Source organism: Schistocerca americana, chromosome 6 (genome assembly GCF_021461395.2).
Source record: "Schistocerca americana isolate TAMUIC-IGC-003095 chromosome 6, iqSchAmer2.1, whole genome shotgun sequence".
NCBI classification, from domain to species: domain Eukaryota; kingdom Metazoa; phylum Arthropoda; class Insecta; order Orthoptera; family Acrididae; genus Schistocerca; species Schistocerca americana.
This window is the reverse complement of record NC_060124.1, coordinates 363,220,650-363,247,418: the sequence shown is the minus strand read 5'-3', so window position 1 is coordinate 363,247,418 and position 26,769 is coordinate 363,220,650. Positions and strand designations below refer to the sequence as shown.

Below are 26,769 nucleotides of genomic sequence, written 5' to 3'. Positions count from 1 at the left end.
AGAGATAACTTCTGCAATACCCTCTGCCGTAGCTGAGTTGGCTGATGCACGCATGTGCGGTCGCGCTCGACTTGGAGGTAGGCCAGTTCGATCCTGGCGGTGGATGAAAAGTTCATTGGTACTATTTGGCCGGAAAGGGAAGAATACGTGGCTGGTAACCAGACAATGCTCAGGATTAAATTCCAAATCTCTCCGCAGTGTCACATGAAGAGATGGCAAGTGACCATGTTGATGGCGATCCTTCTGTTGGATGAGGACTTTAAGCTCGGCACCCACTTTGTGCTAATCGGAAGAGGAATGCCATGTGCCGGCACTGGCTTTCACCTTCTCCCTTCCTTCTATCCGTAACAACACAAATCCACCACTACATCGCAAAAGTACTCATTACAGTCATTCACACGACACAGATACACACTTAAGAGTTAATAACAGGTCCGAGGAAGTTTACGGCGAATCACCTCCACTTTGACGTTACATGGAACGGCTATGCATGTTTCCTGCGTCTGCTCTCCTAAGCTTATTCCATGAGTATGGCACTAGTTTGACTTGGTGCATTCACCGCACCAAACAGATTTCCAATCGTACTGACGCCGGAACATTCTAGCATGAAAAGAGTAAACGGATCAATACTTGACATTTTAAATCATCGAAGATGTGAAAGTCTCTCTCTCTCTCTCTCTCTCTCTCTCTCTCTCTCTCTCTCTACTTCAAGCCTTGGAAAAAGCGATCTATTGTTTTCATTTGCATCAAAATAGGATTTCATGTCACTCGTTATTTTTTAAAAAAATGTACTTTATTATTACTTCATTTTTATTATATTTTTATTCCATCGCACCATGTACGAGACAAACATCTTTTGTGTTTTTCTTTTTCTTTTCTGATTTCAAGTTCATTATAGAGAAACTGTGTATTTTCATTCCCATTCGCATAGGATCTTAGGTTATCAGTTATTCTAAAATTATCTTTTTTTTTTAAATTTTAGTATCACTCAAGTCGATATTTAAATGATCGAATCACCTTGAACCGTAATTCTTTTCATTCAGACTTTAGAGAAAGATGAAAGTTACTATTATTTCTACCTATACAGGATTTACATTCAGTTAAATTTATTTTAAAGATTTCTTAAGTCATACCTCAACCAGATGTGCGGACGTTATTACCACAGTACACAAAACAACTGTACCACAGAAGATCCGGTGAGGAATATTTGTTTTCCTTGTTCAAAGTCAGCTTCCCGTTGGATGGACAAAAGAAACTACTTCGATTCCAGGACAACTTACTAGAGGAAACTTGAGCTGAAATCGACACTAATGAATGGCTAAACTGGTGACCGCAAGGAGGGGCTGCAGGAGAAGAAGACGGCGATAGTAAAAGTTAATAAAAGGGCGTACTGGTTAAGGCGACTACTCGCGAGCAGCGGGATATAAGGGTTCGAATCTCGGACTGGCACAAAATTTCATGTCCCTCGACATGTGAAATTTACCTGGTTTGTCGCCGACAGTGATAACACTGTCTTGTTTGAAACGTCTTTCTCTTTCTGGCGCTTTATACAGACTTAAACATTGTGGACTGGATACTTTTAGTGCTACGTTTACACTAGACACTGGCGAAATACGCAGGCGTTTACAAGTCAGTGTCGGATGGAAAGTAACGTCGCTAATTCAGAACGATAAAAGCTTAAATCTTTCAGATGCCATCTGGATGTAAGATAGGAGTGGTATAATGCCGTCTTTAAAGTCGGAATAAGGAGATCCTACGTCTTCATAGCCGTGTTTATTGCCTCTATGTTCCTGAGACGTATGACAGCTGGAGGCAGTCGTTTAATACGCGAGTGGTACCGTACATTCATTAGTATTCAACGAGGCCGCTTAAAGTGCTTCTCGGATTCCCTCAGCACGACTACCGGACGCCGCGGTCAGTAAAACATCCGCGCGGGGTAATGAGCAATCCTGCATTCACAGACCAGAGCGGTGACGCCATGGCCTTGTACATCTTTGATCGCATCTGCAGACAGCACGCAATGCTAATCAGGCGTCCATTTATCAAGGAGGGCTTCCCATTGCATGCATGAATACGGGATCTAACGCAACCAGTACAGAAAGGAGTGCACTCGGCGCCTAGAGCGAGAGTCTATAAACTACAGACTTGCTTCCACCTCTCTCTCATCACACGTATTAGAACGCACGTCCACCTAGAAACGTCTCGCTGTACTCTGACAAGTATCGAAGGAAGGAAAGAAACAAGATGACGGAGTAGCGCCCGGTGACGTCGAGGTTATTAGTGAAGAAGCTCAAGCTCAGTCCAGACACATATTTATTTTTTATTTACTTACTTATCTATCAGTGGCAACGGCCTTGCCGCAGTGGATACACCGGTCCCCATCAGATCACCGAAGTTAAGCGCTGTCGGGCGTGGTCGGCACTTGGATGGGTGACCATCCAGGCCGCCATGCACTGTTGCTATTTTTCGGGGTGCACTCAGCCTCGTGATGCCAACTGAGGAACTACTCGACCGAATAGTAGCGCCTCCGGGCAAAGAAAACCATCATAACGACCGGGAGAGCGGTGTGCTGACCACATGCCCCTCCTATCCGCATCCTCAACTGAGGATGACACGGCGTCGGATGGTCCCGATAGGCCACTTGTGGCCTGAAGACGGAGTGCTACGTATCTATCAGGTTTCATAGATCCATGCGAGCCAAAGCTACTTAATCATTCAGGTAGTCAGTACATAGTTAACAGAATGCTGAATAGAAAATTTATAAACGAAAGAATGAAAGAAGTAATAAAACACGAAAAAAACAGAGAGAATACGAATAAATAACTCAGTGCAGAGAAAATTTCTTCTGTTGCGATGAACTTCTGAACACAATAGAAGGAGTATGACACTAGAAAATCTTTCGACTTTGGTTTCAATACTTGGAGTTAATCCTGAGTTTTTTTCAGTTCTACTGGATTAAAACCTGCTGAGTACTGCCCACCTTTCTGAACAAGCTTAAGGAAGTCTTATACCAGTGTGCATCATTTTTCCGTGTAGTCTTCATTTAATGAATGTTGGAGTTTCTTCTGAATGAGTCTATGTTAACAACAACAAATTACGTGATGAAACATACACCACCTGATAGAAAGTGTCGGGACACATATTAGCGGACGTTAATACGGGGTGTAACCACCCTTGGCTGCTGTAACGCTGAACTCTGCTGGGAGTGTTTCCAACGAAGTATCTGAATGTAGGTGTCGAGGAATGCAGGCCATTTTTCCTCGAGAGATGAAAGGAGAGAAGGTAGTGATGTTAGACGCTGACGTCGGGAGTCAAGCCGACGTTCTAACTCATCTCAAAGCTGTTTCGCTGTTTTCAGGTTGCGACTCTGAGCAGGACAGTCTACTTCAGGAATGTCGTTGCCCACACACAAACCACTGCCTCACAGAAGCTGCTTTATGACAAGGTGCATTGTCATTCTGATACAGTCCGTCATTGTACCCAACGTGTGTCTTATTGTGTCCGGTACAGAATGCTGTATCATGGTCTCATATCCTTCCGCATTTAATGTTTTCTTAAGCGCAATACCAGGACCACGCCCCAACCACGAAAACCACGCCTATACTGTCACGCCACCTCCTCCGTACCTCACACCGAGCGAGGTGGCACACGGGTTTGCACACTGGACTCGCATTCGAGAGGCCGACGGTCCAAATCCCCCTTCGGTCGTCCACATTTAGGTTTACCGTAATCTTCGTAGGTCGCGCCAGACAAATTCTGCCAGCCGCTATGACCGAGTGGTTCTAGGCGCTTCAGTCTGGAACCACGCGACTGCTACGGTCGCAGGTTCGAATGCTGCCTCGGGCATGGATGTGTGTGATGTCCTTAGGTTAGTTAGGTTTAAGTAGTTATAAGTCTAGGGGACTGATGACCTCAGATGTTAAGTCCCATGCTCAATAATGTTCATGGCTGGAGAGTTTGGTGGCCAGCGGAACCGTTTAAACTGAGAAGAGTGCTCCTGGAGCCACTCTATAGCAATTCTTGACGTGTGTGGAGGCGCATTGTCCTGGTGTAATTGCCCAAGTCCGATGGAATGCACAATGGACATGAATTGATGCAGGTGATCAGACAGGATGCTTACATACGTACATATCACCTGTCAGAGTCGTATCTAGACGTATCAGGGGTCCAATGTCACTCCAACTCCACACGCCTCACACCATTACAGAGCCTTCACCAGCTTGAACAGTCCCCTGCTGACATGCAGAGTCCATGGATTCACGAGGTTGTCTCCACACCGGTACACGTGTATTCGCTCGACACAATATGAAACGAGACTCGTCCGACCAGGCAACATGTTTCCAGTCATCAACAGTCCAATGTCGGTGTTGACGGGTCCAGGCGAGGCGTAAAGCTTCGTGTCGTGCATTCATCAAGGGTACATGAAAGGGCCTTCGACTCCGAAAGCCCATATCGACGATGTTTCGTTGAATAGTTCGCACGCTGACACTTGTTGATGGCCCTGCATTGAAATCTGCAACAATTTGCGAAAGGGTTGCACTTCTGTCACGTTGAACGATTCTCTTCAGTCGTCGTTGGTCCCGCTCTTGCTGGATCTTTTTCCAGCCGCAGCGACGTCGGAGAATTGATGTTTTACTGGGTTCCTGATATTCACGATACACTCGTGAAACGGTCGTACGGAAAAATCTCCACTTCATCGCTACCTCAGAGATGCCGTGTCCCATCGCTAGTGCGCCTACTATAATACCACGTTCAAAGTCACTTAAATATTGATACTCTGCCATTGAAGCAGCAGTAACCGATCTAACAACTGCGCCAGACAGTTGTTGTGTTATATAGGCGTTGCCGACCGCAGCGCCGTATTCTGCCTGGTTACATATCTCTGTATTTGAATACGCATGCCTATATCAGTTTCTTTGGCGCTACAGTGTATATAAATGATCTAGTAGAAAGCATTGGATTCTCTTTACGACTGTTAGCAGATGATGCTGTTGTCTATGAGAAAGTAGAAACGCCATGAGCCAGTGTTGATTTGCATAATGACCTGCAGGATTAAGGAATGGTGCAGGGTATGACAGTTAATTGAGCATGTAACTACACTCATGCTCATAAATTAAAGATAATTGCAGAATGTGGCACTACACAAAACTGGCGCAAATAGCATAGGCACATAGGTAACACACACGACACAGATCTGTAAATCCACGGTGTTGGTGCTAAGTTGAGGAAACCGTCCCGAAACACATGTACTACAAAAGGCTATTGTTTCCTGCGCATGTACTCCGACATCAATATAGGATATGATCACCATGCACACGTACGCAGGCCGCACAACGCGTAGGCATACTCTGGATCAGCAGCTGCTGGGTTTAGCCTCCCGTTATTGCACCAGTGCCTGTCGGACCTCCTGAAGTGTCCTAGGGGTTTGAAGACGTGCAGCGATACGTCGACCGAGAGCATCCTAGACGTGCTCGATGGGGTTTAGGTCTGGAGAACAGGCAGGCCACTCCATTCGCCAGATATATTCTGTTCCAAAGTACTCCTCCACGATGGCAGCTCGGTGGGGCCGTGCGTTATCATCCATCAGGAGGAAGGTGACACCACTTCACCCCTGAAAGGCGGACATACTGGTGCAAAATGACGTACCGATACACCTGACTTGTTACAGTTCCTCTGTCGAAGACACGCAGGGGTGTACGTGCACCAATCATAATTCCACCCCACACCATCAAACCACGACCTCCATACAGGTTCCGTTCAAGGACATTAAGGGGTTGGTATCTGGTTCCAGGTTCAGGCCAGATGAAAATCCGGCGAGAATCACTGTTCGGACTATACCTGGATTCGTCTGTGAACATAACCTGGGATCACTGTTCCAATGACAAGGTACTCTATTCTTGACCGCTGATAACCTCGTTGTTGTGCGCCCTAAAATACTAATAATAATAATCATCATCATCATCTATCCTTGACACCAGGCTTTACGGGCTCTCCTGTGACCAGGAATCAGTGGAATGCACCTTGCAGGTCTCCGGACGAATAAACCATGTCTGTTCAGTCGTCTATAGACTGTGTGTATGGAGGCAACTGTTCCGGTGGCTGCGGTGAGGTCCCGAGCAAGGCTACCTGCAGTACTCCGCGGCCGTCTGCGGGCACTGAAGGTGAGATTTCTGTCTTCTTGTGGTGTTGTACACTGTGGGCGTCCCGTACTGCAGCTCCTGGACACGTTTCCTCTCTGCTGGAATCGTTGCCACAATCTTGAGATCATACTTTGTGGCGCACAGAGGGCCCGTGCTACGACCTGCTTTGTTTGACCAGGCTCCAGTCGCCCTAGTATTCTGCGCCTCATAACGTCATCAATATGTGTTCTTTGAGCCATTTTCAACACACAGTCACCATTAGCACGTCTGAAAACGTCTGTACACTTACTCGCTGCACCGTACTCTGACATGCACCAACACACCTCTGCGTTATGTGGACTGCTGCCAGCGTCACCGTGCGACGACCGCAGGTCAAATGCACCACATAGTCATACCCCGACGTGATTTAAACCCGCAAACCGCCCACCAGAGCGTGGTTTCACCATGTACAGCATTATCCTTGATTTATGAGCATGAATGTAAATGTAACGCACTGCACATACATTGGAAAAGAAATCACTACTAAACAATAACACTCTTTTGCTACTGCTTTTTCCCGCATTGTGCGCAGGGTCGGCAGTATTAAGTACGGAATTGGCATGGTTAATTTTAAGGGGGTGACCAGATGCCCTTTCTGCCGCCACCCCATACCCCCCCGGGATGGAATTAGTGTACCCCAGCTGTCTGCGTCTAGTGTAAATCGTGAAATAATGTGACTGTGTCTCAAATGCCTGCGAGTCGTGTAACTGAGGCGGGACGTGGGGACTAGCCCGGTATTCATCTGACGGGATGTGGAAAACCGCCTAAAGCCACATCCAGGCTGGCCGGCACACCGGCCCTCGTCGTTAATCCGCCGGGCGGATTCGATCCGGGGCTGGCGCGCCTACCCGAGTCCAGAAAGCAGCGCGTTAGCGCTCTCGGCTACGCTAGCGGGTTACCAAACTATTGATGCCAAATTCTTAGAAACAGTAAGTAAACTGGAATGACCACATACAACAAACATTAGAAAGATAATTTGCTATACTGAAATTCATATGAAGAAAAACGAGAAAATTGGAGAAATTAGAGCTAATACAGAGGCTTATCGATAATCATTCTTCCCGCGCACTGTTACTGTGTAGAATAGGGTATGTGGGATCAGTTAGTGGTACCGGAAGTGTTGTGTACATAGTTCCGCGTAGTCAGCGCGCACACAACTTTCCCACTAGAGCGCGCCCTGCTAAGCACAACAGCGCAGGCGCAGCGCTCGTCCGTCTCCGCACTACGAGATGGGGCTGCCATAGAGACGGACCAAATTCTGCTTCCGCCGATCTGCGTATTAATATGTAACGCAGTCAATGAGATTGCTGCTAACGGAGAACCTTTTCTCCTCGCGGATCACACTCACGCAGTGATACATGAACGCGCGAGGTATTATAACGAGCGTACAGACCTCCGATTAGCCAGTCTGCATTAGTCTGCATCAGTCTGCGTTAGTCTGTAGTCAAGTTTCAGTCTGCACCTAATAAGATTATCATATTCCTTCAGATTGTCAGTTGTAAACAGCATCCAGAATCAAGTTACGTAATGTCAATATTTTTTATTATTTTAATAAATGTGTGTGAAAATTAATCAAGTTCTGTTTAAAGTTGGTCATCGTCAATCTGCTAGTCTAAGCGTGCAAGTGGCATTTCTATCGTCTGACCTAACGGCAGAAGATAAATACGCCACGATAAGACCACGAGACATATTGCTGACGCTCGCCTACTTCGTTAGAGCGGCAAGTCAAATAATCTGATGGTGTGTACCGAAGGTCTTACAGTACGGACACCACATCAAGTATCAGAGATATATGAGAGAATAAGATTAACGTACCAATACCAAAGCAACTTCAGATGGTCAATTGTAAATAGCATCCAGAACCAAGTTAAGTAATTTTTATGCTTGTTATTATTTTAATAAATGTGTGTGAAAATTAATCAAGTTCTGTTTAAAGTTGGTCACCGTCAATCTGCTACTCTAAGCGTGCAAGTGATATTCCTATTGTCTGACCTTACGGCAGAAGATAAACACGCCACGATAAGACCACGAGACATATTGCTGACACTCGCCTACTTCGCTAGAGCGACAAGTCAAATAATCTGATGGTGTGTGTACCGAAGGTCTTACAGTACGTACACCACAGGAAGTAACCTCTGCTACACAGAGTTAGGTGGCTTGCGGAGTATGACGTAGATATGGAATTGGCGAGGGAAGTAATACAGTGAGAAGACAAATGTACAGCATGATAGAACATGAGATATGGCCCCAGGGAATAATGTCGCATTAGGCCGCATAAAACTGATAAGAAGACCGATAAACGTAACGACAACTGCCGCTTTTGCAGTGGAGGCCCGAGTCCGTGGCATCGTCAGCTGCTCCACGGCGCGCTACGCGACGCCCCACTTGCTCTCAGGAGCGTGGAGCGCGCCGCAGTGACTGGCAGCCGTCTCGGTCTCGGTCCGCGCATGCGCCGCTCGACTGCTTCGCCGCGAACGCTCTGAGGAGTCCCCGGCATACGTAAACAGGCGCCACCAGGTCCTGCAGCGGCGACCGAGGGCGTGACGCCGGCATACCGAAGCTTGGCGCCGCATCGCGCCAGCTGTCTGGTGACGCGTGCCAGAATGCCTCACGCAAGGCCACCGGACTGGCTGTGACTACGATTCGGTAACACTGGTAACAGGCTAGCCAGTAATTTCGTCACCAGCGATTCTTTAATGTGCTCAGTCCTTGTGCAACGAACACAGCATCACCATTGCTGAACAGACGTTGGGCACGATCGGCCAAAATAGTCACATAATACTTGGCAGTAATGAGACTTTGCATAGGGAAACAACGATATGTCTGCCCAAATCGTCATCGAACCCCCACCGTGCTTTACTCTTGGGACATAAACTCAGCCGGAAGTTGGGAACGGTGTGCAAAAAGACTCATCCGACAAAATGACTTTCTTCCATTGCATCAAAAAATGGTTCAAATGGCTCTGAGCACTATGGGACTTAACTTCTAAGATCATCAGTCCCCTAGAACTTGGAACTACTTAAACATAACTAACCTAAGGACACCACACACATCCATACCCGAGGCAAGATTCGAACCTGCGACCTTTGCGGTCGCGCAGTTCCAGACTGTAGCGCCTAGAACCGCTCGGCCACCAAGGCCGGCTCATTGCATCATCGTTCAGGTTTTGTGGCTTCGGCACCATGTTTTCGTGTTTACGGGCATTTGCGTCACTGATGAGTCGACTTGGAAGTATTGCTCGCCCTTCAGTGCCCTGCATGTGTACCTCCCATCGTGTTGTTTTGGTGCTGACAGGATTCGCGAGTGCGACATGCACTTCTGCAATGACTTGTGAAGCTTTTGTCCTCTTATTTTTCGTCACAATCGTCTTAAATGACTGTCACCATCAACCAACACGCACGATCGTCCGCGTATTTTAATTCTCAGTTTATAAATAAATTCCATCAAACCAATCTCTCAAAACACGTTAAAATGGCTCTGAGCACTATGGGACTTAACATCTGAGGTCATCAGTTCCCTAGAACTCAGAACTACTTAAACCTAACTAACCTAAGGACATCACACACATCCATGCCCGAGGCAGGATTCGAACCTGCGATCGTAGCGGTCGCGCGGTTCCAGACTGTAGCGCCTAGAGCCGCTCTGCCATATCGGCCGGCTAAACACGTTATTAGCAGCATTTCAATCCTGATGCAGCATATGCCCTAATATTTTAATGAATACCAACAGTTCTTTAAATTTAGTATTTTAGCCTTATTTTGCATAAAAAATGGTTCAAATGGCTCTAAGCACTATGGGACTTGACATCTGAGGTCATCAGTCCCCTAGACTTAGAACTACGTAAACCTAAAAAACCTAACGACATCACACTCGTCCATGCCCGAGGCAGGATTCGAACCTGCGACCGTAACAGCAGCGCGGTTCCGGACTGAAGTGCCTAGAACCGCTCGGCCAAAACCCGGCTATTTTGTCTCAGAACAACGCACAAAACAATAATATAAGCTGTTCATGCCAAAGTCTAAGCTGAGGACTGAGGTGCTAAAAGAACGATCTTCCATGTCTAAAGCAGTGCCGTTTTAATAAAAGATAGTTTTCCACGCATATCAACGGCTATGACGTCATACCCTCTGATATATGTCTCGTACAATGATATACTTTTTCAGGTACATTCAGTGGCATATGTGAATACTGTCTCCAAAATGCGTTGAGAGTAGAGTTCGGAGTACAAAAAAATGGTTCAAATGGCTCTGAGCACTATGGGACTTAACATCTGTGGTCATCAGTCCCCTAGAACTGAGAACTACTTAAACCTAACTAACCTAAGGACATCACACGCATCCATGCCCGAGGCAGGATTCGAACCTGCGACCGGAGCAGCCGCGCGGTTCCGGACTGCGCGCCTAGAACCGCTAGACCACCGCGGCCGGCATTCGGAGTACAGAAGTCACACTTGTTAGTTAAAATGTCGTTACCTGGCGCTGAAATTTTACTGCACGAATGGCGAGAACATAGTAAGCGATAAACTTTTTTTTTCCTTTCATTATTTTGTGCGCGTGCGAGGCGTCACCCAGAAAAAGTTTCAAAAATGTTTGTAATTATGTTAAAGTTGCTCCGAACTCATTAAGTGCTCTTACTCTAAAATACTACATATCTATGGTCTGGGTAACCTGTGCTCGGTGAGTTAATGATTTCTCGAGACATGAACATATTTTTAATTTTCATACTTGTCCTATTGTGTTAAAACTGTAACGTGAGACTCTACCTCTTATGAGTAGAATATCGCAACATTTTAAATTCAGTCAACATTACATGAAATACTGAAAACCGAATTTTTGTTGCCCCCAGAAGCCGTTAGATTGGTAACCTGCAACTGCTAATAGGTGACCGTTTTAGCCGTTTAATTTTAATTTTTCTTTTGGTAGCTATGGTATCGGTATCGATGCCATTTGTACAGGCTCTTTGGTTACTGTGTACCACCGAGCACAGCTTTCATTAATTCGCGATTAAACTACCACAGAGCAAAGTCCGCAAAAAATGTACGAGCTGCGACAGCGTGAGCAAGCATGATGGTGGAAGAGTAATACCAGAAAGTGCGTTGGTCCTCGCAGAGTCGTTATTAGTACAACAATCAATAGTCCTTATAGAAATCCGTAGTCAACCAGGTTTCAGAAGCGTGTCACAAGGACGAGTCTTCGTTCGGCGAACGATGTGTTAGTGGAGCATTCGGCCGCTGGTTACAGACCTCTAGGCGGCTAGACGAGCTGAGTTGCTGGGATCATCGTCCATCAGTAGTTGCCGTGCTACGAAACCTCTTTGATCCGAAAATGTAGACATCCCGTGGGGCGGAATCGATGTCGTTATCCAGACGAGGTACAACATTATCAAATTTTCGAGAACTTCTTATTACTGTAAGAAGTATCAGAGTATCGGCATAGGCAGAACTGTTGGGCAAGACAATAATATTATCCTGTTACTATAAATATAGAGTTCAAATACAAGCAAAAAAAAATGCTGCTACTACCGAAAACCAAATAATCGATTTCACGATTATAAGACTTCTACGATACGCACATTTCTTTTCAGTTTAGTTAACTGCGGCTCTGTTAAACTGCTCGAAATATTTTGCACTTAGCAGTGCTATACAGTCTTTAACTCTGGAAAGACATATTTTTCAAGTTTTTTTTAGAACTGCGTCGTTATGCTTTCGGAAACTGATGTCTGGCCACTTACCTCCACATCCTACAAGTTTAAAGGAAATGTAACAAGGAGGCCAGTGGGTAAGCTTTCGTTGCGGGTGTAACTGAAAGATATTGTCATTGACAGGATTCTCCTCCTGGAATGCATCACAAATAGATACTTCCTGCTGGCCGCGGTGGCCGAGCGGTTGTAGGCGCTTCAGTCCGGAACCACGCGGTTGCTGCGGTCGCAGTTTCGAATCCTGCCTCGGGCATGGATGTGTGTGATATCCTTAGGTTAGTTAAGTTTAAGTAGGTCCAAGTCTAGGGCACTAATGACCTCAGATGTTAAGTCCTATAGTGCTTACAAGGGAACCTCCCCATCGCACCCCCCTCAGATTTTGTTATAAGTTGGCACAGTGGATAGGCCTTGAAAAACTGAACACAGATCAATCTAGAACACAGGAAGAAGTTGTGTGGAACTATGAAAAAAATAAGCAAAATATACAAACTGAGTAGTCCATGCGCAAGATAAGCAACATCAAGGATCATGTGAGCTCAGGAGCGCCGTGGTCCCGTGGTTAGCGTGAGCAGCTGCGGAACGAGAGGTCCTTGGTTCAAGTCTTCCCTCGAGTGAAAAGCTTACTTTTTTTATTTTCGCAAAGTTATGATCTGTCCGCTCGTTCATTGACGTCTCTGTTCACTGTAATAAGTTTAGTGTCTGTGTTTTGCGACCGCACCGCAAAACCGTGCGATTAGTAGACGAAAGGACGTGCCTCTCCAACGGGAACCGAAAACATTTGATCGCAAGGTCATAGGTCAACCGATTCCTCCACAGGAAAACACGTCTGATATATTCTATACGACACTGGTGACGGCATGTGCGTCACATTACAGGAATATGTTGTCGACCCACCTAACTTGTACACTTGGCGAATGGGTAAAAGGATTCTTCTACCTTGCCCGATTTAGGTTTTCTTGTGGATGTGATAATCACTCCCAAAATAGTGATGAGCCTCGTTAGCAGGAATACTCTCTCTTCCGTGCGCCGTAGTAGACTGATGTCGTGTGCTTCGAGGTTTGTTTGGGTGTAGCGTCCCCATAATACGGCGTAGTTACCTCGCATCGGACGGACGGACAGATAATAATTGCCTGAAAATAAAAAATTAAACTTTTTACTCGAGGGAAGACTTGAACCAAGGACCTTTCGTTCCGCAGGTGCTCACCCTAACCACGGGACCACGGCGCTCCTGAGCTCACACTGTCCTTGATGTTGCGTATCTTGCTCATGGACTACTCAGTTTGTATATTTTGCTTATTTTTTTCATAGTTCCACACAACTTCTTCCTGTTTTCTCGATTGATCTGTGTTCAGTTTTTCAAGGCCTATCCACTGTGCCAACTTATAACTAAATCTGAGGGGGGTGCGATGGAGAGGTTCCCTTGTTAGTGCCATTTGAACCATTTAGATACCTCCTTTTCTCCCAGAGTTCTACGGTCCGGCCATGCCATGTATACTCTACGACTTTACACTGGGGTGTTTTAGTTTCAGGAAGCAGGGCCTGTGCCACATCTTTTTTACATCAATAGCATCCGGAAACCCGTTGGACTAGATAGCAATGAACCGGGCGTAAGTGAACAGGTTTGCGACGCAGCCACCGTGGGTTGCACGAGCGATCCGCACTGGAGTGTCTGCACCGTTTCTAGGAAAGCAAAGGCCAGGAACAGAAGTAACCAGACCACTGCATGCGGGGTACTTGACGCTGCGTTCGCCGAACAGAATCTAAGTGGCGAGCGCGAAGAGGAATTGAAAAAGGGTCACATCTGTTGTGTCAACTCACTAAGAAAGCACCTAACCGAGTCAAAATTCTTCAGAAACTCCAGATTGCTCTTTTTAAGTTACCATGATGACACCCTAATGTTAATATATCGAACCACGCTACGGTGAAATCAAAAATAAGAACCCGTAATGATGTGACGTGCTATTTTACAATCGTCCCATGGAATTTAATCCGACTTGTTGCACTTGAGGAGCCAGCTGTTGATAATTAACAGCGAAGGGCAGATGAAATCTACAAGGTGTTCCAAACCTTACTGGGCGAAAATTAGAAAGATGACAGAGAAAATTAAACTGAATACTTTGAGATAAGCAATTAATAGTCAGAAATGAATACTTACAGCAAGCTTCCGGTTACCGTGTTTGCAGATTATCCACACATAGTTGGCGATTTTTGAAAAGAAAAGTGCCTGAAGTGTTATAATTACAGCAAAAATTTTTTCGCTTAGAATTGCGCATTTGACTCGAGTTTTACCTGCCCTAATTGTCCACCGGACATCCTTGAAATATTACCCCGTTGTTCTTCATTTCAGATGTAGTTAATGAAAGGAATCAGTTCTTATTAATGTCCCCACGGATAACTGCCTTTCGATATATTATCCTAGCCTTTCCCTAAAAGCTAAAGCTCGATAATTTCCAACTCATCTTAACACTATTGTCAAAATGGTTCAAATGGCTCTGAGCACTATGGGACTCAACTGCTGAGGTCATTAGTCCCCTAGAACTTAGAACTAGTTAAACCTAACCAACCTAAGGACATCACAGACATCCATGCCCGAGGCAGGATTCGAACCTGCGACCGTAGCGGACTTGCGGTTCCAGACTGCAGCGCCCTTAACCGCACGGCCAATTCGGCCGGCCACTATTGTCAATGGAAGTGACTTGGGTTTACTTCTGGGACGGTTCCCCTCAAAACTTTTGCTCTATGTTGATACAAAATGCAAGCATATTGTTAAGACTAGACTATGGCTCTGTACTGGATCCCAGCACGCGTGGGCTTTATCTCACCGAATTAGATACTCTATTCTGACCTGTCTACAGGCTACGAGTTCGACGCCGCAATTTTCCCTTTTGGGGAGGCAGGAGTGAACCCCTTGAGCATTAGACGCCAAATGCTGTCACTTAAATGTTTCGTTCAAGGCTCGGCATTCATAAACAGTTCTGTCTACATTGTAGAGACTGTATTTGCCAATTACAGACTGTTTCTAACAGAAGCACTAGAATTACTGTCATTTTTATTGGTTTGAAATTTGGTCTCCAATCTTGCATTATGAAAGATGTTCCTCGCATTTAAATTTATTGAATATGATCCTGACACACTCACCTGGCAGATTCCAGACTATTATTTTGATATCACAAGCTCGAAAAGTGTAAATATAAACTGCGTATTTAATGGTACTGTTGAAACTCAGTTGCCTGGTTATATCTTTACACATATAGATGCATTCAAAATTCCCCAAAAAGACTATACTGGATGTGCTTTTCTCTACCCTCAGATCCCAGGCAGTAAAGCCTTCTAACTATTTTGAATCTTTACGGCGGAGACAGTGGCAATTTTGAAGCACTCAGGTTTGTATCTTCAAATCAGCTATTAAAAATATTAAACGCGGCCGACGCCCAGAGTGTGATTCTGAGTCAGAAGCTAATGTAATCCCAATCTCGTTTTTGTGTCTCAAATCTGAGTTTGAAAGATAGGAATTTTGTAAGACGTTGAAAACTATGGGATTCCGCCTCCCTCAATCAGCTTCTCCTACTTTTTTTACTAAAGACACTTGCCTTGATAAATTGATCGATCATTTGCCTAACAGTATAGGGGAAAATACGAGGGTTGGAACTTTAGTAGTGGCAACTATTTGTTTACAGCTCGTACAAAATAGATACGTCTTTCAAACTTTTACTGACCTTCAGAGTAGTCACCAGCATTGGGTATAACCCGCTTCCTGCGATGTGGAAGTCTTAGGATAATCTTAACAGTGCCAGTTGTGTTGACAGTTCGAGCGGCGCGGTCTATTGGCCGACGAATTTGTAGCAGTTCTGAAGCGAATGCCGTGAAGTGTTTCCTTCAGTTTAGATCAAAATGGTTCAAATGGCTCTGAGCACTATGGGACTTAACTTCTAAGGTCATCAGTCCCCTAGAACTTAGAACTACTTAAACCTAACTAACCTAAGAACATCACACACATCCATGCCCGAGGCAGGATTCGAACCTGCGACCGTAGCGGTCGCGCGGTTCCAGACTGTAGCGCCTAGAACCGCTCGGCCACCCCGGCCGGCTTCAGTTTAGAAACCGAGTTGAACTCACGAGGGCTTAAGTCAGGGGAGTGCAGGAGGAGGTGTAGCACTTAGCAGCCCCATCAGTCAAACAAATCAGTAACAGCTTACACTGTATGTGCTTGAGCATTGGCCTGCAAAATCATGGTCAGGTCCTGCAGAAAGTGTCATCACTTCTGTCTCTATGCTGTTCATTTTTGGAACACAACCTACGACCAGCTTAGAGCCAGAGGTGATGACACATAAGAAACAGTTTGTTTGACATGGCGGAGTATTTCGTTCGAAGTACTTGAAAAATTGTATGGTAAATCGCTTGTGTGGCGGGGCCGAAGCGAGCGACATCGCCAGAGATCCGTCGGTCGTATATGGGGCCCTAAGAGTACGCCTGTGGACTACGAGGTGTATACCAGGGCAACGGATCCCCCCTCTGCTACCATGCTGAAGCAAAAGGTGATCGTACGAACTGTAGTACAAAGTAACTAATAATGATGCTACTCCTGTCGTTTGTTTTAGATTAGCTTTAGTGTCCACATTTTCTCGACTTTCAACACTCTCTTAGTCAGACTTTTAGCAATTTCCTGATTCGCTTTGGCTTCACTATCATCGGCGACAGCTGCGCTCGTCAGTGTAGACTTCGCCTGAGATTGCTTGTTTTTATGATCTCAAAGCTTTTTAGAAGAAGACCGTAACGGTTTCTTCAGGTCGTTTCCGCAGTGTTGCGTCATCTGTCAAGGCGCTGGGTAAGTCCCATTGCGAATGGAGTGCCCATTTAAGGGCCTTGTTTTGCGACTTATGTAGGCGCTGCGAATTGGCCCGATACGGCTGCCGCGTACTCCTGTACCGGCCGTACGAGGGTCTGGAAGAGAACGATTCCGAGGGCTCTAGTAGTGAGGAGATTGGTTATAGCACCAGGTGTAGCACCCTCGAACTAGCCAGTGCTTTTCCTCGAACGTCCTCAACGAATGGCTGCCGCGTCACCCAACTGTTCAGCCTGACCATTGCAAAAGGGTCAACTTCAGCCATCGACATCGCCGGTCGACGTTGTGCCGTTGACCCGTGACCTAGTACTGTATCCACCGCTGCAGCACAGCCATACTAAATCATTCCTCGTAACGGACGAGTACAGTGGTTACAATTTTCCATAAAATTCGAATTATTTATGTATATATTTTATTTTCGAATATAAAATTCTTGCCTAATGCGCTACTTGATTTGAGAGATCGAGGCTGCGTTTTTGCGTTATAATGATGTTAACGTATTTATCCTTTCTTTTGTTTCGATACCACTCTTCGCTGACTGCTGCGATTTTTAGCTACCTATATTGGTACTGCATTTTGGATTTTTGTACTGCTATCGGTTTTTCACGTTCTTTCTTCGTATCGGCGCTTTAAATTGTGCTACGTGGTTTAACTGATGTTTCTAATGCCGAGTTCACTAATTCTCGCGATTTTTGGGCTATGTGTACTAGCATCGCCTTTTTGATTTTTGGGCAGCCATCGGTTGTTTGCTTTTGTTACTGATATCAACGTTATAATTTGAGCTGTAGTCGTCAATTGATGTTTTCGGAAGCGTCTTTTAAACCAACCATTGCGTCGTCTTTCTATGGCTGTTTCTTTTTTTATATTTTGCTATTATCGCGATTTCGCGGATTTAATTTTAGTTCGTCCGCACTCAAACCCCCATTGCCGCTATTTTACCGTTTGCTTCAATATTTATTATTAAGAATTTGAACGATTTTCTATTTGACGCTTATATTTCGGAGCCATGGGAACAGGTAATGTCGTTGATCATTAATTTGAATCGTATTTGTGTTGCATTTTGGGGCTTGATATGACGCAATTAGTCAATACAAATAAAACAGTTTCTACATCAATTATTTTGCCACTACGCGTTTCGATGGTTCACACCATAATCTTCAGGTGGAAAATTGTTTATTGACGTGGCTCGTGTTTGTGAGGAGTACAGACGTCTTATACCAGCTGCAGACCAAGGGCAGTATATGTTATTTTGCGTCTTTTTCTAATGATAAAAATTATTTATTTAGATGAGGCATAGAATTTATGACAGTGAATTCTACTTACAGGAAGGGTAGCGTTGTAAAAAGTCTGCGTATTGTTGTCTGGTATGTGTCTTCTTCACTGCACATTACATTTACACTGTTACTCCAAAGATGTACATGCTACAGATAACAGTTTTTCTTTTTTGTTTTTTGCACTGGATACAGAGATAAGAGTTAAATACGTTGTATATAAATACGTTTTTCTTCTTTAAAAATATGACTGGGCTGCATGAGAATGTTGACATGTGTGCAACTCAGTTTTTTATTAGGTAGTTATATATTCATTTTATTTTATTTGTAAATATGAATGTGCTGCAGCATTGGATACAAAAATGATTATTAAATGGTTATGTACATAAATACATTTCCATTTTGTTTTTAAAAACGCGAATGGGCTGCAGTTGAATATAGATACGCGCACACTGCAATTATTATATTAATTTCATATATATAAAAAGATTATAACAGATCATGCATATGTATTATAGGTTGAAGTTATTGAGGGCTGAATGGGAAACGTTACATCACTTGTGTACTGCAACTGTGAATTATGAAAATGTTTTAAGTATTTTGTCAAAGCTTTTGAAAAAGTTGGTTGAGTCTGTATCACTATTATCGTTGAGTAGATGTTCCCCAAGTTTATTTCTGTGTATATGGATTTCTAGTTCTCCATATAGAGACATTCTGTATCCTTTGTTCAGCATACGTAATATTTCAAGATTGCTTCCAGAACAAGGGATGTGCAGGGTATTTTGCGTCTTTTGCTAATGATAAGACATCTGTACTCTTCACCAACAGTCTAGTCACGTAAAAAACTGTTCTCCACCTGAAGATAATGGTGTGAACCAACGAAACGCTCATTGGCAAAATAACCAAGTGACACGCAAAAACTGTTTTATCTGTATTTATCCACAAGTCGCATCCCTCCTAATGCCGTCCCTTAGGGACGAAATATTCCCACGTAACTGGTCAAACTCAACGGATGGTATCGAAGGCTCAGGCACTCCGTGGCACGGGTCTCGTCCGCACAGTGGTTCCCGGCACGTCAGCTGCGATCCTCCTGCGCGTAATTACAACGAGCAGGCTCTGCTAACATGAGCATTGCGGGCAGCTGCGGAGCGCCTGCCGGCGCGGCCCGGCCTGGCGTGGTATTCGGCGCCGCCGGCAGCTGGCAGCTGCAGCTGCGCGCGGCCTTGAACCCGGCGTCCGCAGAAGCAGGCGGGAGCCGCGCCAAGCCGGCTGGCCCCTGTCCGCGTCACGCCGCGCATGCGCAGCACGGCCACTCCACGCAAATACACTGGCCTGCCGCAAGTTGCTGAAAAACAAAAACAGGGCGACGCACAGCAAACGACACAGAAACTAGGTACCTCACTACCACAACTGAGTTGTTCTCGATTCTCCCTAGCAGATTTAAACTGTGTTCCGGATCGTCTGTCGAAGCTGGTACCTTTGCCACTGCGTGCAAGTGTGCTTCCGAGTGAGCTTAGTTTTCAAATAAATATTTTACTATGGCGAAATACAATGAATTACAGCGTTGTACAAATGTGGCTGCAGAATTTATGTATTACTATGTCAAATCAAATGTTTATGAAATCTTATGGGGCTCAACTGCTAAGGTCATCAGTCCCTAAGCTTAAACACTACTATACCTAAATTCTCCTAAGGACAAACACACACGCCCATGCCCGAGGGAGGACTCGAACCTCCGCCGGGACCAACCGCACAGTCCATGACCGCAGCGCCTTAGAGCGCTCGGCTAATCCTGCGCGGCTATGTATTGCTAACACATCTTTCGAACTATTACACTAAGAAAGGAATTACCTGAAAAAAAAACAAAAAAAAACAGAAAAGAAATGAGGCAACGCCAATGTTTATTTGTATCTGCAGGAAAAAGTACATCATTTCTGAATTCTTTTTGCAGAACGTATTCTCCGTGTTGTGTTGTTTCAACTGCTTCTAAATTTAATTCAGATAAATTAAATAGCATATTTGTATCAGTTGTCACAGAGCATTTATTTTTTTCCCCTGCAATAAGGATTTCAAGTGCATTACAAAGAAGTGAACGTGAGATACTATGTTAATGTTATAAATTATTTGTTCAAATTTGTTTTAGATTAAAGTGGTTTCTAAAAATTTGTAATAAAATTAGACTTGAGATGCAAAGCCTGTCATTTCCTTCACTTTCACTGGAAAAATAGTAAAAATAAAAAATTCAAAATTACACTAAACAATTGTTAGTCTTTATATATGTAGTGTGTAACAGGTACAACCGCTCGTATTTTTCTATGTGGCACCTTAATATGTCCACGCATTAGTGCGGTAGCTGCTTCTTTTCTCTCTGTGTCGAACTGTCTTCCCGCAAATTCATCACGTAGTTTACTACCTGATATTTTCAGCACGGTCGTAAGTACACCACTACTCCTTTCAGTATAAACTTATCATTTTCTGTCCACGTATCAACAATTTGACACCTCACCTGCTGCCCAGGAGGAAATAATCATTAATGGCTTGCTATTGCCAAATGTTTTTGGACATATTACCCAGCCCAAAAACATACAACTTCTAATAGGTATAACCATTAGTCTGCAAATAACTTAAATACTCATGTAATGCACCATCCTCAGTCACCAATAGAAATATCTACACTTATACCCGTTACAACCTGTAAGTGGTTTCAAAACATTTGGTATTTATATTTACTTTCTTTGTAATTTTATATGATTGTCGTATCTGTCTTTGGTTCAAAAATTGCTCTGAGCACTATGGGACTTAACATCTGAGGTCATCAGTCCCCTAGAATGTAGAACTACTTAAACCTAACTAACCTAAGGACATCACACACATCCATGCCCGACGCAGGATTCGAACCTGCGACCGTAGCGGTCGCGCGGTTCCGGACTGTAGCGCCCAGAACCGCTCGGCCACACCGGCCGGCGTACCTGTCTTTTTCCACCATGTAATTGTGTTGCTGGTTTTAATGTGAACATTCATCATCGTCTTCACTACTTAGCTGTCTCCAGAATCACACGCAGATAACTGTGCACTGATGGTCTATATATGGCTCCTAGATGAGATTGGAGACTTTAATCTCGCAAAAGTCGATAAATTGGTATATACCAGTGCCATCGAGTTTGGTGTGAGAAAATGTCGAATGACTGACAAGCCAGGCAAAGGCACTGTGTCCAGAGCCAGAGAAAAATTTCAAATCCATCCACAAAACTTGGTCGACGTTTATCGTATTCGTGGCAGTTCTCGGTCTTGATGGTCAGTTTTCTCGTCGCCCAGTTCCATATGATAATAATTTTCTTACATATTACCACTATCTCTTCAACATTGCACACTTCACACAAACTTCAGGCAGTTAGTTAGTTTTTTTTCTTTTTTCTTAGCTAGAGGTGGTTAGATTTCAATAATGACGTCTGTTAAAAGGAGATATCAGTATCGATGGTGAACACCTGATTAAATCCAAGTACCGCTCGACAGACACCAATACGTGTATTGCGCGACGGACAATCATAAATATTTTGGAGGTGTTCTGGTGTGGCTCGATTAATAAACAATCTATGTAGGTTACTAACGGCCATTTTCTATCCTTATAAATCAGAATAGAAAATTAAATCACAGATACAGTTAGTCGGACATGGACTGACAAAGCCACACCAACTGAACAGAATAAGATAAGGAGTCGGCAGGCGCAGCTTCGTAACTCAGCAGCGTGACTTACCTTACTTTTATGATACTGACCCTAACGTACAACGGTGATTCCTCATAGGCATCGTACTGAGGCAGTAAAAGTTAATACTACACACTATCATTAATCACTAAATGCTTATTGACTATTATTTTAGGAAAAGTAAGAGATGGGAGTACGTCTGATCAAGGCATAGAAATAGGAAAATTCAGATAAAATTATGGTTTATTAGAATAATTAGTGCAACAAACATTCGCACAAATTAATACAATGCGTAGCATCTGATACACTTAATACAGTTAAATTTCGTTCGACTCCTGAATCGGAAATACCAAGAACATAAAGAAACAATTCTCATCTGTTTGGTGAGTGAAAACAATAATTTAATAATTCCTGATCACGAATTAAATATTGGACGTGAACGTAACTAAATATGGAATACTCTACTAAGCCTAATCGCCATTCATCAGAAAACCTAATCAGTCACATTGCCAATAGATAAACGAAACGCCAAGCCGTGAGGAAAGGAGAGGAGTGACATCTTATCTCGGATCGCTGAACAGAAAGCACACAGAGGAGCAACGTATGCTTGCCAACATCAGTTCAAAAAACTTAGCTTATTCTCTCAAGACTAATACCGCAGTCACTCTCAATACCAATATTATGCACTCCTTTCCTCCAACTGAGTGGCAACAGAATTATCAGATCGCAGCGTACATGTTACAAACAACTTCCAACCGGCCTCTCCCGGCACAGCAGTGCCTACTCGCACCAACTCATAATAACACGCAGTTCACGCGCAAAACTTCTCAGCGCCGACTGACTCGTAATAACATGCACCGTGCTGCATGGCAAGCCTACTTAGAGGAGGAGGAGGAGATTAGTGTTTAACGTCCCGTCGACAACGAGGTCATTAGAGACGGAGCGCAAGCTCGGGCGAGGGAAGGATGGGGAAGGAAATCGGCCGTGCCCTTTCAAAGGAACCATCCCGGCATTTGCCTGAAGCGATTTAGGGAAATCACGGAAAACCTAAATCAGGATGGCCGGAGACGGGATTGAACCGTCGTCCTCCCGAAGCAACTGCAGGCATCTGACAGCAGGCCGACCAGCTCAGTACACCTGCTACTCTTTACAACTGCCACCTTGCAACTGTTCTTTTATCTTTCTTCAAATACAGTGAAATTGAAATGACACTCACGTCTCCCAGAGAAGTAGCATCCACCATGAAATCCTTAAAATCATGTTATCATAACATATCAACAAAGTTAATAAAAGAGAGCTCATTTGAGTTGAGCTCTATCTTAATTTGTGTAATCAATCTCTTATCAGCGGAATATTTCCAGACTGTCTAAAATACGCTGAAGTTAAGGCTTCTTACAAGAAGAGGGATAACGAGATACAGTCAAACTATCGACCAATCTCACTTTTGTCGAATTTTTCAAAAATATTTCGAAAGGCTGTGTTCAAGCGTTTTCTTAATCATCTGACTGCGAAGTCACAGTTTGGGTTCCTTAAGGATTCTGATATAGTGAAGGCTATTTACAAGTACAGTGAGAAAGTACTTAATTTATTAGATAACTTTCTGTGACCTGTCAAGTGCCTTAGACTGTGTGAATCACAGAATCCTCTTAAGTAAATTAGAATATCATAGTGTCACCGGCAGTGCTGAGGAATGGTTCGAGTCTTACCTAACTAACGGGAAACAAAGGGTGTCATTGCGAAATACCTGTGGAGTAAGCAATCAGTCCTCATCTAATTGAGAATTAATTCCATGTGCTGTTCTTCCAGGTTCCATTTTGAGTCCGTTGCTTTTTCTTGTGTACATTAATGACCTCTCGTCTGTTACATTGCCAGATGCTATTTGCTTTGTTTGCAGATGATACAAACATTCCATAGTATAGCAAGTCAAGTTCAGATTTAGAAATAGCTATTAATAAAATTTTGCGCTGAAGCCATAAATAATTCAAAGATAGCTCACTGTCATTAAGCTTTGAAAATACTGACTACAGGCAGTTCAGAAACCGTACGAGATTTCCTTCTAGCATGTGTATAATATATGAAGACCTGCAGATCGAAGAGGTTGGCAGTGTTAAATTTATGAGATTAAGCTCGATAATAAATTCAGTTGGGAAGGGCATACCACAGAATTGCTGCAGCACCTAAACAAGCTGTATTTTCAGTGAGAATGATGTCAGATATAGGAAATAGAAACATGAAAAAAATTGCTTACTTTCGTTCTCTTATGTCATATGGGATCATATTCCTGTGTAACTCGTCAAACCGAGGAAAAGTTTTAGAACGGAAAAGTTTTTTATATGACTCATTTGTGGTTTAAATTCAAGATCATGTAAAAACTTATTCAAGGAACTTGGTATTCTAACCACTGCTTCTCAGTATATTTATTCCTTAATGAAATTTGTTGCAAGTAGTATGTCTCTATTTCCAACCAATAGCTCAATAGATAGCATCAGTACTAGGAATAAGAACAATCTATGTAAAGACCGAAAACCACTTACCTTGCTCCGGAATGGGGTCCAATATTCAGGAGCGCACATTTACAGTAAATTGCCAGCAATAATCAGAAACTTGGTTTCAGTTAATCACAGTTTAAACAGAGTTTGAAAGATTTTCTGACAGGCAACTCCTTCTGCTCTATCTTAACGGGGACTGTTAGACTAGCTTAAGTAAAAATGTGATTTCAGTTTTGAGAGCACTTGGTCACAACAGTCAAGATTAAGTACTTCATATATGATAAATTTCTTAGAAGTTCATAACTATGTTTCATTCTAACAGTATATTAATTAGGTAAATATTAGCTGATCCAATAATTTATGACATATTTTGACAATCTCCTGACAAATGATCAGGGTTGTGAGTATTATATTCACACGTCTTATGTTTTTATGTTCTGACTTGTTTCACACCTACAAGAATCATCTCATTTTTGTGTCTATGGAACGAAAACTGAATCTAATCTAATGTAATCTAACGTGCTCACGTGGTACCTAGGGATGGGAAAAACCTACTGGTTAATACCTATACCGGTATTTTAGTTCTGAATAACTCGTATTTATCGATATTTGTTGGATCTTGGTTAGAACATGTTTTCTCCTTTTTTATTAATTACCGTGTAAAAAACTGGCACATCAACTTGCAAAGCAGCAGAGCTAATGTTTTTCGTTTTTTAGCAAACTTTTTTTAAAAAAAGGTGAAAGTTTATTCATAAAATTTCCATTACTTTGAAATACTGGATCGTTATAGACATTGGGGAAAGCGGTCACCACCGTTATCATAACAACGCCTAGTTAGAAACTACCAAAAAACACAGGACATGAGAATCGATACGGCAGTGCTGAGATAAAAATGAATCTGCCGCCGTGTGGCGTGGCCTATTAACTGTAAGCACGTGCGGTCAGTGTGCAAGAGTTGTGCCCACCTGATCTGTACGGTATCTTCTCGCTGTCGTCCTGGGACATCAGTTCTGTTGCAGAATGGTGTTATCCCTATTTTGGAAGTATTTTATGAAGTGATGTAGCAATGCAGTACAATACTCCGTTTGCTTTAAAAGATTAAAATTGGGAGGAGTCACAACAGACTTGAGACACCACATAAGGAGAAAACATCCAAAATGTTCCTTGGAAAAGAAGGTAAATTTAATCGATATACATATATTCTTATTGATGTGCTATAAATTAGGGAGAATATCTGAACCCTTAATTTGGTGGTTGCCTCAGGTTGAAAAATTGACAGCATCCGAAATTAACGAAGTACGGAAGTCATCAATTTGTGGCCTTTCACTCTCGTTGTAGCTGCCGTCTTCTTGACATTCTCAAACTTTGGAGGAGACTGTGAAACCTATTTCTGCAGCAGGCTCAGTCCCAATTGATCAACGTCTCCTACTTCTTCACCTCTATAAGAATTTTTCAGTCATTTTTCGAAGTCTCAGTTTGTTGGTGGAAGAAAAAAGAATAAAAGACTGAAAATCGGTTATGTCAGTAACCAATTATTTTTGAGCGCTTTTAACAGTCAGGTTAACTTTCAAGATGAAAATATCCGGTGTAACCGAATACTGGTTGTTCCAGCGATAACCGCCATTCCTACAGACACAATCACGCCCTAGGCGTTCATCGGCTGAGGTACTTCGCCAAAGATCGCCAGTGAAACCTAAATACTTCCCATATAGGGATATCGAGACCGACCAGCAATTGGTCGGAAAATATACCAACGAACTATCCCATAGTTGATAAGCAAAAATACGTAATCTAAATGAAAGGTGGTGGCTGACCCAATAGTCAAATAGCTCTAATATTTATGGATAAAATATGCACATGGACATTTCTCGAAACCTATAGCCAATTTGTATGAGGGTATTTGATGGCTATGGATGCTCGAGGGTATTTGATGGCTATGGATGCTCAGGAGCGCGATGAATTAATTGTTGGCAGACTCTTGCTGACTTATCTAAGCACGACTCACAACCCGGCCTCGCAGCTCTATTTCCGGCAGTGCCTTCTCTCCTACCTTTCATATGCCACTCAAAAAAAAGTTCTCTCTCATACCGTATGGGACTAGCGCTGCTGGCAGAAAGGATATTGCGGGGAAAATCTCCAAGGAACATACCTACCATCGTACACTCCGCTGCAAAGTGAAAATTAATCTGAATAGCTGTTCTCGTCTTCACCAAAAAGATTTCACAGTTCACGCTAGCCCATGCCGTGCCGGCCTCTTCATTTCTGAATAACCATTGCAACCTACATCCACTTGAACCTGCTTACTCTAATCTTGGTCTCTCTCTACAGTTTTACTATTTTCGTTCACCCCCGCTCCCCTCCCCCTCCTCCCACGACTTCTTTCTCCACCACCAATCTAACTATTCCATCACGGCTGCGGACATGACTTATCAGTTTATCATTTTCATTGGTAACTTGCTGCTCTCACCTATAGCGCTTCTGCAATGTGCTGCGTCTTGCTACGAGTTTCAAAAAATTTTGTGCAACGAGTATCGGAAAACACCGGGCATCACGGGAAATCACAAACTTTTAAGCCAGCGTTGGAGGC

General features: G+C 43.7%; 1 protein-coding gene and 1 pseudogene across 2 annotated transcripts in view; one reads left to right on the top strand and one right to left on the bottom strand.

Moving 5' to 3' along the window:
* Positions 1-26,769, bottom strand: part of LOC124619726 — an 885,033-nt gene that overhangs the window by 541,485 nt on the left and 316,779 nt on the right. The window lies entirely within an intron of this gene.
* Positions 2,345-2,462, top strand: LOC124620597 (annotated as a pseudogene).